We start from the raw sequence: 14,343 nt of genomic DNA on the forward strand, positions 1-14,343 counted from the left end.
GCCTGACTTCTTCTAGGGTTTGCATCAGCGCCCCAACATCTTTAATATGGGCCCCCACCTTTCCCCAGTATTTCTGCCTTAGAGGGTGGGGTAGCTACTGGATCACAGACCTTCAGCAGGACACCTAGGTCCAAATTTCTCAAAGTCTCTGCCCCCAGGGTCCTAAAGTCCACTAATTTCTTAAAGCCCTGTGGATGGACTTGAAGGGGAAACCTATCTGGATTTGCAATGTAAATTTTGTGAAATTTAGTCTAAAGCTATTTAGAATATTAATATTAAAAGTTTGTCTTGCTTTCACCCTTTAACAAAGAAATAAAAAGCAGGAAAATCTGGCATATGGGGATGTGTGTAATTGCAAAGCAAATTGTATCTGAATAGTATGTAATATGTCTACAGATTGATGGGAAGGAATTGAGGAGGTGTCCATCAGGAGGGAGGAAACCTGGCTCCAGAATATTTCGGTTAGGTTTTGATCTAATTATGAATTGGTAGAGACTAAATTGTCTTGGACCAAATGTTTGCCTATTGCTCTGTTAAAGAATTAGAACTGTTCCCAGGAGTGATCTGGGATTTTCCCCATATGAGATGCTATTTGATTTATTTTTATTTGAGAGGAAAAAAAAAAGAAAGGAAAGGTTCCATCCTTTCAGACAAGGGATAAATTTTTAAGGAATTATATATTGGCAATGTCCTCATCTTTTCAGCCTTTAGGAAGCAAGGATTGCTGGCCCAGACAACGCCTTTAAAATTTGAAGTTCTAGAATAGAGAGTTACTAGGCCTGGAAGAAGCAAAGTGGAAGGACATTACTGATGACTAAGACTGCATTCTGGAGGCTGAGAATACCAGATTTAAAGGACCTGTGTAGGAACCTCAAGAATTGATTGTTAAAAAAAGGTCAAGAATTTCAAGGGAATTAATGGGAAAAAAAAATCAAATGAAGGTGGCCTAGCTGTACCAGATCTAAAATTATATTATGAACAGCAGTTACCAAAACCATTTGGTATTGGCTAAGAAATAGATCATTAGAAAGGATTTCACTATCAGTGCAAAAATGTTAATAAGAGTAAAAAAATGTAAAATATGCTAACACATATATAGACAGTAAATGAAAGATAACTTCAGGAGAAACATCTCCAAAAGAGAAAGAAAATTGTCAGATGATGGTAGGATATCAGAATTGGAGTTTGCAAGGCATGATTTCAAATAGTCTGAGGAAGCAAGGAAAAAAGGAGTATCTATTGCTATAGCATCGAACTAGCTTACTGAAGCATTCAGATTGGAAAGAGAGGAAAAAATCAGAAAAGCAGTTAACTCCTTATATGATACATGCACACACAGATGGTCACAAAAAGATCAAATATTTAGGATTGAGGGACACAGAGAAATCCAAAAGTTCCATATTGTGGTAGATTTTATAATTTTAGATATCTTAAACACATTTGGTTAATTTAGTTTTTGAACACTTGTGGTGATAGAAACATCAAAGGTCTGATCTAGCTGTTAAGCAACTAAGAAGTTCTCTTATTTGAGAGAACTTAAAAACATGTAGTTCACTCTTATGAGGAAAAGAAAAAGGAGGAGAAGGAGTTACTCTGCTTCATGCACTGATCTATTTGGGAAGAAAAAAGTGAACAGACAAGTACTCGAAGTCCAAAACTGGTAACATATTTAATTGAATTAAAGTGTACACACACGTGCACATGCACACACACACACACACACACACAACATTTACAGATTGATGATGGTAAAGGGTGACTCTAGAAATAAATATGCAGCAATTGTATCCGATGTAATGAAATTTGCATAATCAGAATTTGACAAATTAAAAGAGTCACAGAATTTGTATGATTCAGAGTTTGGAATAAAATTTAGAACGTTTTTGTTCTGTGTGTTCATTTCTCTAGCTGAATGACAGCTATTGAATGGTAGAGAATTCCTTAATTTTGTGCTTCTCTAGCATAGAACACAGTGTTTTGAACTTCACAGGTAGCTACTTAAGGTTTCTGGAAAAGGAACTGATATCCTGAATGGCTATTTCTCTGCTTCAATACTCACAATTTTGCCATGATGTCTATAACTGACATTTGATAGTAATTGTGAGGGCAATTGACAATATATTTCAGGGTCTACATGAAATTTCTTCATACATCTAGGTACAGATGAATAAAATAGATATACATACCTGGATCTTTCTCCTGCCTGGTGAGTGAGATGGCAAAATAAGGGAGGACAAACTTTAGCTCACTCAGGCTGATAGAAGACTTCTGTTTTCTCTCCAAAATGGTGAAGCTACAGGATTTTAGTGAACCATTCTCTTTCCTGGCTTTCCACTCACCACTAATTCTACCCATATCATGTTTTTACCTAAAGCTAGAGATGTTGCTATAAAATCAGTAAATCATTTGGAATAGATATTGCCTAGGATCATTTCACTTCATCCAATAGCTTTCAAAATTTTTCACTTAATAAAAACTTGAAATATTGTTCTTGATACTGGAGTAGAATTACTGTTAAATTACTAATTTTTTTTACTTCTATATTGATTGACTAAAACAAAAAATAAATCTCCTAGAGTGCTTTTGGAAAAATCTACACTATGGAATACTGATGAAAGAATGTCCTACCCTTTGTTTATCAGATAGGTGAAAGCATTACATATGTGGAATATTACCTTTAATGATTCAAGTGATTCTCTGTTGGTTAACATTAATGCTAAGTCCCCGCAATCTTGTTTTAATGTTGATGTATCTTTATGACAAGTTTAGATTAATAAGTATTCTTAAATTGTCTATGCCCTTATTTGATTTGGACAATGAATACAATAAGTATAAAATAGGTTCTCATATATTATTCTGATATGACATTTTCTAATTTCCAAGATGAAACCCATTTAAACAATGAATATTTAAAAACAGTTCTAGCATGTTAATTTGAACTGCCTCTTCCCCCAAATCAGAAGTAATAAAGGAGGGAAAATATAAGAAAATGAAAAAACAAACAAATAAACAAACAAACAAACAAAAAAAAAACCAGATTCATGCCAAAAAATAAAATAAAAAAGGAAACATTTATAATTTAAGATAAAAGTGATTTGTTCACATAGTCAGTATTGTTATATTGATGCAAAGGAGAAATCATATGCACTTATGAAACTTTATGTAAAATCTCTCATTGAACTCTTTGTCTTGCTTTGGATTCCCAGTGCTTAACAAAGTGTCTCCTACATGAATGCTTAATAATACTTACTGACTGATCATTACACAACCTTTATCTGGGATAAATAAGTTACTGCCTTAAGTTATTGCTTCACATTCAAAGGACAAACAGTTCCAAAATAGTAGAGGATTTAAAATTTATTAATCATATAGAATTTTCATAACATGCAAACAACTGACATCATGCTGGGGATAGTTCTACTAAGATTTTGAGATTAATTGAAGGGAATGAAAAAATTTCAAATAGAGATAGGAGAGAAGAGGTCTAAATTTTTTTTTAATTGTGAAATATATATTGAATCAAGTTCAGTACCATAATTTAATGAATGCATGAACCAAATCACTTAGATGCTAACTTCCTAAGTGCAGCAATAACTTCCTTATTTCTCAGGGTATAAATGATGGGATTGAACATTGGAGTTATAATAGTGTAGAAAAGTGAAAGCATCTTTTCTATTCCTGAAGAGGTTTTTGACTGGGGTATTGAATATGTAATGATAGCAGAACCATAAAGTAAGATCACAACTGTAAGGTGGGAAGAACAAGTGGAAAATGCTTTAGATCTCCCTACAGCTGATGGAACCTTCAGAATGATGATAATAATTTTAACTTAGGACCTGATTATTAAGAGAAAAGGAAGCACAATGTATAACACAGTAGCACTATAAATAATGTACTCCAAAAGAGAGATATCTCCACAAGCTATCATGAGTAAGGGTAGAGAGTCACAGAAAAAATGATCAAGCTTTTTAGAGCCACAGAAAGGTAGAGAAAAAATCAGGTATACATACCACGGTATGACTAGAATAGTACTGATCCAGGAACCAGTGACCAACTGGGCACATGCTCTGTGAGTCATTATATGAGGATAATACAGAGGCCTACAGATGGCCACAGCGATCATAGGCCATAACAGCTAGGAGCAAGCACTCAGCACCCCCGAGAATAAAAAAGAAGCAAAGTTGCGTAGCACAAGCAAACAAAGTAATATTTCTCTTCTGTGTCCTAAGATCAGACAACACTCTAGGGAGAGTTACTGAAGTGTAACATATTTCTAGAAAAGAGAAATTTCTAATAAAAAAAATACATGGGTGTTTGTAGAAGCTGGAGTAATCTTGGTTAATATAATGATGAGTCCATTCCCAAAGATGATACTCATGTACATGATTAAAAAAATGCCAAACAGAAATCCTTGGAGGTTTGGCAGATCAGAAAATCCCATAAGTATGAATTCTTCCACAATAGTGAGATTTTTATTTGCCATTTCATTTTCTGTGTATTTCACTGATGGAAATTTGGAGTATGAACTTATCATTTGTTCTATCTTGAATTTCCATTTTATTCTCTGGTAAATAAAGAAGATAAATTAGAGGATTTCATGATTTCCTCCTAATGATGAAATTCTATCTCATACAACCCTTCAACTTTTTCAATTTAGATTTTAAAGTTTATAATGCATTAAGCAATTTATGTTCCTTAATTGAAATAAGATCTCTCCAATGCTGGCACATATTTAAACAATCGCTCTTTATCTATGCTTTTCACATTCTATAATCCCTTGAAGATACCACAGTTATCTATTTTTTAGTAGCGGGGAGCTGTTATGCCAAAACATCAGGAGGATGATTCTAGAATATTTGGATGGAAATAAAGAGAGAAGACATCACACACAATAAAATCTTAGAAGTACCCCTCAGTGTCAAAAAATATTTAGTAATATAATTCCATTTTTAAAAACTTTGTGATCTCTTGGGATTAAAAGAAATGCTGTTTTGCAAAGTACTTCTCTTCTAGTCCCCATTTGTTTGTCTGATTATATACATATATAATATATGTATATTATATACAGACAGATATACATATATATAATCTTTATATTTGTGCCTTCACATAATAGCATAAAATTGAACATACATATATTTATTATATATGTAAATGATACTGTAATACTCTTCTGCTTATCAGGTGTACTTGTCTTCATAGACTTTCAAAGTTCTTCACCTATAACATTTCAAGTTGTAACTCCCTGAGCTGTTATTTATCTTAATAACTTCTTTGGGGCATTGTAAGGAAATTAGACTGAAAGTTTTTTCGATCTATCTCCCTTAGTACTGAGTACTTTGATATCTCATCTCCTCAGAACCATTGATATTGAATGAGAATACTTCTCATCAACAAACTCACTTTAAAATAAATCACTGAACAACAATAACAAAAAGAATCAAACTTTTTTCCTTGAGGAACATTTGTTCTTTCATGCTGTATAAATTCAGGTAAAAGGTTTTGCCTCAGAGAGCTCTCCCAAAGTCTAACAGCAGTGCTTAGCACACTGTCTTATACATAGTAGCTAGTAAATAAATGTTTATTGACTGACTACTTTCAGTTATTTAGGAATGTAGTTCATTTGGACCCCATGAATCAAAGTCATCCTGGGCAAGTTATGACTATCATCACATATTATTTATCATTTCCCTTTTAGAACATTGTAATGCCCTCCTGTTTCTTACAAGTTTAAATAAAATTTTTCATTGGCAGAGAAAACATAAAATAAATTGGAGTTCAGCATTTCAATCAATACAATATCATCATTCCATGAGGCACTTTCTTTTTGATTTGGAAAATTTTTTTTCCAGTTATGCTCTAATAATGATTTTTTATACTAGTGAATATTGTCTTTAAAAAAGTCAACTCAGAAGGAAGCTTCCATGAAAGTTATTGTCTTTGTATCTAAGATGAGAATGTAAGATACAAAAAGAATAGAATTTAATAGTAAGAAAGTGGAGTATATTCAGAAAGTCTTAAGTGTAAAAACACATGAAGACTTTTCACACAGCCCATTTTTTTTGGTTTGCTCACTCAGAACCAATGCTTTATATATATAAATATATATATATATATATATAACATTATTTGAGAATATATGTCCAGAATTTGGTATTTCTAAGTCATATTGAACATTAGGAAAGTAAGTCAAATGAGGCAGAACAGGTTAACCAACATGGAATATTGGAAATGAAAATACATTTTTTATCTTGTTGGAGAAGGTAAAGGAAAAAACACATGATTTCTTAGCAAGTTTCTCTTTTGCTTCATACCTGCCATTTCTCTGATATTAGCTTAATTTTAGCTAATTAAGCAAGATCAGATCTCATTTGATCCCATGAATATTAATACTGCTCTTTACATAGAGAGAAATATGAAAAATTTCCACCACTAGGTCTCAGGGCTCTATTTTCCCTAGTTCTGAGAGACATGCTAATGAGTAATCTCAAAATTATAGTATCTTGAAAAAAAAGAACACAATGAAGATCAGTATACAAAGAGTCACAAAAGAAAATCATCACAACTTCTTTTTCCATAAAGCTGTGAAGGTAAAATAATGTGCTTTTGTTTTCATGGCAATTGTAGATTCTTTTGAATGGGATATTTGTATAGTTTTCAAATAATGGAATTGTTTTAATATCAACTATTAAATATTCAATACTTTTTGTAGATTATAGCTTCATCTTGAAATTTATTTTATTTCTTATTTTTAGTCTATCATTTAATTATTGTGAATTACTTTGTAGCCCTTTTATTATCTCATAAAGTTTTATAGCTTTCAAAGTTTTTCTTACCCTTGATATTATTTATTGGATAATGATTCAGAACTGAATACTTATCAGTGTACTTTGAACAACAGAAGACAACATTCAAGTCCAGAAGATTTTCATCACACTTCATGTAAGTGCTCTCTTTTGCTTTGCTGAATCTCTATAGCCAAACAAGACCTTAGGTATTAGAGATCCTACAATGGTTAATACCCTTAATGGTTTTACCTCTGAGCACTGTTGAGGTTATAAAAGTAAAACAGCTTAGGCTTACCTTTCTAGGCTGGGATCAAAGCATCTTCATATGTTTCTTGATTGTTGGAAAATAATTTCAGATAATATATATAGAGATATTGACATGTGCATGTATAATATATATTACACTTTTAAAGCATTATACAAACCTGTCTGATTTAATTCTCAAAAAATCCTATGAAGTTGATCCTAAAAAGTATTCTTATTTCAATTGTAGAAATCAGAAATTTTACATTAAAACAAAGTAATTTGCCAATGTCACAAAACTTACAAGTGCCAGTATTGGTATTTGAACTACCAAAGACTACTATTCTACCCTACTTTTCAAGATCTGATCCCAAATATACAATGATCATATACATCAAATAAATGTTCTTTGTGCTTAGAACATTTATAACTCTTTAAGTAAAATTAAAAAAAAAAATTCTTGTTCTGTTCTATTCTATGGGAACTCTTCTCCCAAGCTACTTCTCAATTTTTAATGAGCTCCTGGCCAAGAGATCTAATAAAAGTCCAATGCTCTAACTTGTGTTAATACTTTATCATGTCCCAGGTAATACTCTTGGGTGTTGATTATGTAGATCTTGAAAACTACCTCAAAGTAAATATGTCCTAGCAAGGTGAGTGTTGAGGAATCATTCAGACCTGAAATAGGCTCAATATCACTGAAAAATACAGTCACTGATATTTGTACTTTGACTTATTGGACTTTTTGATGAAAAGAGATTTGTAAAAAAATAAATAAATGAATGAATTCTAATTAGTGAGAAAGCATGGTAATTACAATAGTAGAATTCAATATTTGCTTGCATATAGAAATTAAAGTTTAAGTATAGATATGTACATATATGCATTTGTGATTTTTTTGTTCCAAATTTTTTTATTCCCCCTTAGATAACAAGTAATACTATATATGTATAAAATTATATATATATATATATATATATATATATATATATATATATTCATGGAATTATAGAACAATACTCACTGGACATCAAACACCCATTTTGCTACTTCTTACATCATTCAAGGACCTATAAAATTATTTTAAGTCAATAGGATTTATAAAAATATTTATTATGTTTCAAGTCCTGTATTAAAAAGCTATTAGTTTCCTACTCCTCTCTGTTTTTTCCTTGACCTAAAAATTATTATATTTGCTAGGCCTGAAATTCCTTAGTAATATTCTTCATGAATACCGAGCATCAGTATATGTGTGGTTTTGTGTGTTTATTGTATGCAAATGCATGCACACATGTGCATATATGTGTACATTTACTATATATGCAACTCATCTATATGTACGTACAGATATATATTCTTGTATAATTTCCCTACTTTTGTGTACTACATAATTTACATTGCTTAAGAAATTGTCTTGTTGGGAAACTAAAAAGAAGGTAAGAATTCAAGATAAATTATTACTTATTAATGATGGCCTAATGCAATACCATTCCTGCTGGCTATTAAGATATATCAATTGCCAGAAAGGACAAAATAGCTAAGGGAATAATTTCAAGAATCAAAGCATATTCTAGATAAAATATCTCAGCATTGTTATTAAAAGCATATGCTAAGTGCATGTCCTTGTGTTTGTTCATGGTTTCTTATTTTTTACAAAACTATGATCAATCTTCTATTCATCTATCCATCTATTTCTCTATCTTTCTATCAATTTATCTATCTACCTGGAGTTTCTATCATTTATGAGATACAGACATACTAGGAAAACTGCTCATTGAAGATTATAACAAAAAAGAATGTGATAAGCATGAAGAATGTGATGCTGCCAATATTTCCAGCTATTATTGGTATGTTTGTATTATATAAATGCTTTATATACACTTAAATTTCTACAAAATGCACAAACACAAATATAAGGTATCACTTTTTCTTACTTTGTATGTAGAGAGAAAGATATACTATACATAGCTTGATATCTATAAAAATATTAGATATTAGTTCATAAAAGTCTTCGGGACAGGGATTATTTTTTTAACAAAGGCTGATGTTTAAATTTTCAAGATGGCAATAAATGATTGTTATTTTACTGATTAAGCAATTAAAGTTAACACAATAATACTGGTAGCTTTTATATAATTTGAATATAATACCTTGATTTTATATATGTATATATATGTGTGTATGTATGCATATAAAAATTTATAATTGTTATTTTTGCTGTGATATTATTAATCAAACCATAGTGAACAAATTACCCCCTCACCATCAACATCTTCATCATCACCATCACCACTCGCTTACTAAAAATTAGTTTCAATCTCTCTAAAAACATGGATTATAACTTACATTTTTGGACTTGCAGTTGTGCACTACAGATGGTCAGTGATCAATATTTGTCTATTTAAAGTTGGAATAGTTTTCTTTTAGGATAGAATTTCAATGATAATGTAAAGAAATTCTATTTCAAAAGAAATCTACAGACTAATTTTTTAAATTTTTGGCCTCAAAAATGATTTCTTATATGGATGGATTTCTTTCTCTTAAAATTCACTAGGAGAGGTAACATATCAAAAAGGATCTTTTGCTTTCAATTATTTATAAACTAAATGTAAAAAAATGAACAGGTAAATTGTGATAGGTAATATGTCTAGAACTTGCACAAATTCAAGGCATTGACAAAGCAATCTAAGTCCTGATGTGCAGCATATTTGAGACACTCACAAAAGTAATGAAAAAATTATAAGATGGCATTAGCACTTTTGAAAAAACTACATTTTGATGTTACTATATTTTATCATCCAACATTTATTATACATAAATATATATACATATACATACATATATACATGCATATATACATAAAAACTTAATATGCATTTTTATTTGATGGGGATCAATAATTTGATGTTTCTGTTTATGTATCAGAATGAAGAAGGAAGAGGAGACAAAGAGAATGAAGAAGAAGAAAAAGGAGGAGGAGGAGGAGGAGCAGAAGGAAAAGGAGGGGGGGAGGAGAAGGAGGAGGGGAAGGGGAAAGAGACAGAAAAGAAGAAAGAGGAGGAAGATAAATAAATTGAAAGAATGGAATGAAATGAAAGAAAAGGAAGAAGATATAGCTACTTTAATATTCCCAATGGATACTATTACTGATGATACTATTACTAATAACAAATGTTCACATTTGTTGTGACTTGTTCAAAATATTTTATGTTATACCTTATTAGAATCCTTACAAAGTGTTAAGTCATTAGAGTTGATGGAAACAATACTTATGTTTACACCCTTAAGAGTTTACACAATAGAGGTCACACATTAGAGCTCACACCTTTAAGTGAGTTTACACATCAGAGCTCAGACTTTGGAGGTCACAAGTACAAGAGATATACAAAGTTAGCTTTGTAACTTTGTGGATTCACACCTCCCATAATCCCATTCTCAGAAGAGGAGTCAACCTTTGAGTTTATACCTCTAAAAGAGCATAAAAAGAGCTGAGCTCAGTCAGGAGAAGTCAGTTGAAAAAGACTGAAAGCCAGAAGTCAGTGAGTTCAGAAGATTGCCAGGAGTTGGAGTTACACTAGAGGCAGAAGCTGGCAGAAGCAAAGAAGCTAGCAACAAGAGCTCTTGAAACCAAAGAAAGCTAATTGGGCTATTTTGGAAGGGACAATAAAAGATTTGAACTTTTATCAGCTGGCTGCATTTGAAGTGATTATTGATTTGATCTGAAACTAAGACTGCCTCCAGAAAATCTCCCCAAGAAACGTGCTCCCACAGAGAACCATCATATATTAACAGAGAACCATATACTACACTACTTCATTTCTCTTTCTCCAAAATTATAATACTTATAATTAGATTTTTTGGGATTTTTTAAGAAAAGGGCTTTGTTATAAAGTTATTACATGAATTCTAATTAGTGTAAGAATGGTGATTATAATGGTGCCAATTTAATAATTGCTTGAATATAGAAATTGAAGCTTGCTTATAGATACGTACATATATATTTTGTGATTTTTGCATTTATGCACACATGCATGCATACATGAATACATTCATACATGCAGGTATAATATATAGACACACATACAAATACCAGTCATAATCAACATTTTCTGACTCCATTTTGGATTTCCTTGGAAATGATACTATAGTCCTTTGTCATTTTTTTCTTCAGTTCATTTTGTGGATGGGAAAACAGAGGGAAACAGAGTTACAGGACTTGCCTAGAGTCACACAGCTAAAAAAATGTCTGAAGTAAGATTTTAACTCAGCAAGATGAGTCTTTCTGATGTCAACCCTTCCTGAGAGATATAATTAAGGAACAAATCAAGGGGAACCCCAGTGTGTCTCTGTACTTTCAACTGTTAACAAAGAGGAAAATGTGGCCTCAACAAAAATAAATAAATAAATAATGAAAATTAAATTAAATTAAAATTAAAATGACCACATCATTACTGGACTGACAAAATAGATTAAAGTTATTTACATTGGTATTTGTGATTTAAAAAAATAAAACAATAATAATAAAGATTGAATCATCCTAAGTGTTCAAAAATAAGGAACATTTCAATCAATGCTGTTTCATTGATTTATTGATATGCTGTAGTTAAATTTGACAAGTATGCATAAATATAAGAAAACATGGAAAGATATTATGGGGTAATTTTAATTTTATTTTTATTAAAGAAGTTGATCAGTCTTAGAACAGAATTTGTTCAGATGCACAAGGAGATAATAATACCAACAACTATAACAAAAACATCTACTTCAGAGTGTTGTTAGATAACATCAAGTTTTCTAAAGTACTTAGTTTAATGAGTAATGTGGAAATGTTGAATATGTTAGTGAATTAATGAATAGTGAGTAAATTGCATATCAAAGATAATTAGTTTCCTTCTAAAATCTTATTTAAATCTCAAATATAAAATAGAAAAAGGAAAAAAAAATCAGCATGTGTAGATAAGTACAAAATAGTGGATTAAAACTGTAAAACAGTAAATTTCCATTTTGAGAGAACCTATACAATAATACTAAGCAATGCAATCAAATCTATCTATCTTTCCTTTGTTTCCTTATACACTTTTCTTTGATTTCTGCTTCATAAGCACTCCTTTAAATTCCAATAGGAGATTTGGATTTGCCCCAGACCCCACCAAAACTGAGCCAACCTGGGCTCTCACAGCCCCATGGGATCTAAGTCAACTTGGGACCCCTGCTTTTTTGACTTCACCTGAAGCATAATACAAGGTTGCTCCTTTAAAGGAGCCCATAAGACATTGTGCCATAGTGGGCACAAATGCCTTTTATAGCCAGGTTATGAAGCAGACTTCCCAAGATCCCAACATGGGAAGACAGGGTCCCTTCTGGCAAGGGACTTCCAAAGAGACTCATCAATGCTAATAAAATTTGCCACTCTGGGATGTTTTCACAGCACACATTAATTTGCGTATTAATATAAAAGGTATATATCTTGTCAGGTCTTATCCCAGATAATTGTCCTGCTTGTTTAATGGCCTTTAATAAAATTCTACCCACAAGCACTGGATAAGGAATGAGGCTTTGTTTTGGTTATGCTGGGAGGTTCACCCACTCTATCACGCTGTCTCCTTGATGAAGGACTGCAGTGAGTGCCTCTTATGTAGCAAAAATTGGTATTGCCAAGGGTTTTTGAGTGACTCTTTCAACCACATTGGATAAATCCAGTTCAACTTCTCTCATAGCTTCTTGAGCTTCTTTTGTAAGCTGATGTTGTGAATTTAAAGCACTGTTTCCCCTTAAAATATCATATAACGGTTGCAATTGATAGGTAGTCAAGCTAACACTGGTGGCATCCATTGGATATCTCCTATCAATTTCTGAAAATCATTTAAGATGTTTAGCTTCTCTGTTATTAAGGACAGTTTTTGTACCGTAAGCAACTTAGTGTATACTTCATATCCTAAATATGGAAAAAGAAATGTCTTTGTCTTTGAATGTCTTTGAATTTTTTTTTTTTTTGGAGCTATGTACTATTTGTAATTCCTTAGTGTTTCTATGGTCTTTTGTAGACATGCTTGTAACATTTTTTCCTCAGGTGCACATCCCAATATATCATCCATATAATGTATTAGCATAACTTTTGGGAATGCTTTTCTTATTGGAGCAAGAGCAGCAGCAACATACATTTGACACATAGTAGGGCTGTTTTTCATTCCCTGTGGCAAAACTGTCCATTCATATCTTTTATTAGGCTCAACTAAGTTAATTCTGGGCACTGAAAAGTCAAATCTTTTCATATCTTCCTTATCCAGAGGGAAAGAATAGAAACAATCCTTAATGTCTATAACCTAAAGAGGCCATTCTCTAGGGCCTAGGCAATTGAGTAGGAGATGGAAGTCCAGGCTGAAGAGTTTCCATAGTTTCCATCTCCTCATTCACCTTTCTTAAATCAGTTAACATCCTCCATTTTCAAGATTTCGTTTTTTACAACAAATAATGGGGAATTCCAAGGACTTAGAGAAGGTTGTAAGTGTCATTGGTCAAGTTGCTCCTGTATTATATCTAATAAGGCCTGAATTTTATCACTACCAAAGAGCCACTGTTCTATCTACACTGGTGTATCAGTTTTCCATTGGATAGAAACAGGTGAAAGTGTTGGCAGGCCTTCAACAGCAACCCTGCTTAAAAAACCAAAGTATTTATTTTAAACCCTAATTGTTGTAAAATGTCTCTTTCCCACAGATTGATGGGGATTTTTTCAACTATAAAAGGAGTAAAAACTCCTGTTTTGCCTTCAAAAATCCATCCAATAGGGGCAGCACTAACTTCAGCTGCTATTGATCCTCTTACACCAGACATGTAGGTGTCTGCTTTAATCTATGGCCAGTGACTGTGCCAGTTGGCACCTCTAATAACTGTTTGATCTGCACCTGTGTCTACCAATCCTTCCAATGCTATGCCATTTATATAGATCATGAGCATAGGTTGGTTAGCTGTTACAGCTGCTGTCCAATATATTGCTGGATTTTGGGGCTTGGAGGCAGAATCTGGGCAACTAGCTGCACACTGCTTATTAGAATTCTGTATCCGTAAACCTGATGCTACTACTTCTTCTGGGTGATGTCACACATTGTCTACCTGTATTAGTGACTGGGATATAATCTACACATTCTCCAGTTTCCCACATCAGTGTGTGGATGGACACAGTTTTGTATATACTCTCAGGAGGTGAAATGGTCAAGCCTTCTGTGCCTGGAGGCAAGGGATCCATAAGCTGGAGAGGAACAGATTTTACTTCTCCAGGGGGTATCTCAGTTGTCCCAGCTGCATACAACTC

This window comes from Sarcophilus harrisii, chromosome 6 (genome assembly GCF_902635505.1).
Source record: "Sarcophilus harrisii chromosome 6, mSarHar1.11, whole genome shotgun sequence".
In the NCBI taxonomy this organism is placed as follows: Eukaryota; Metazoa; Chordata; class Mammalia; order Dasyuromorphia; family Dasyuridae; genus Sarcophilus; species Sarcophilus harrisii.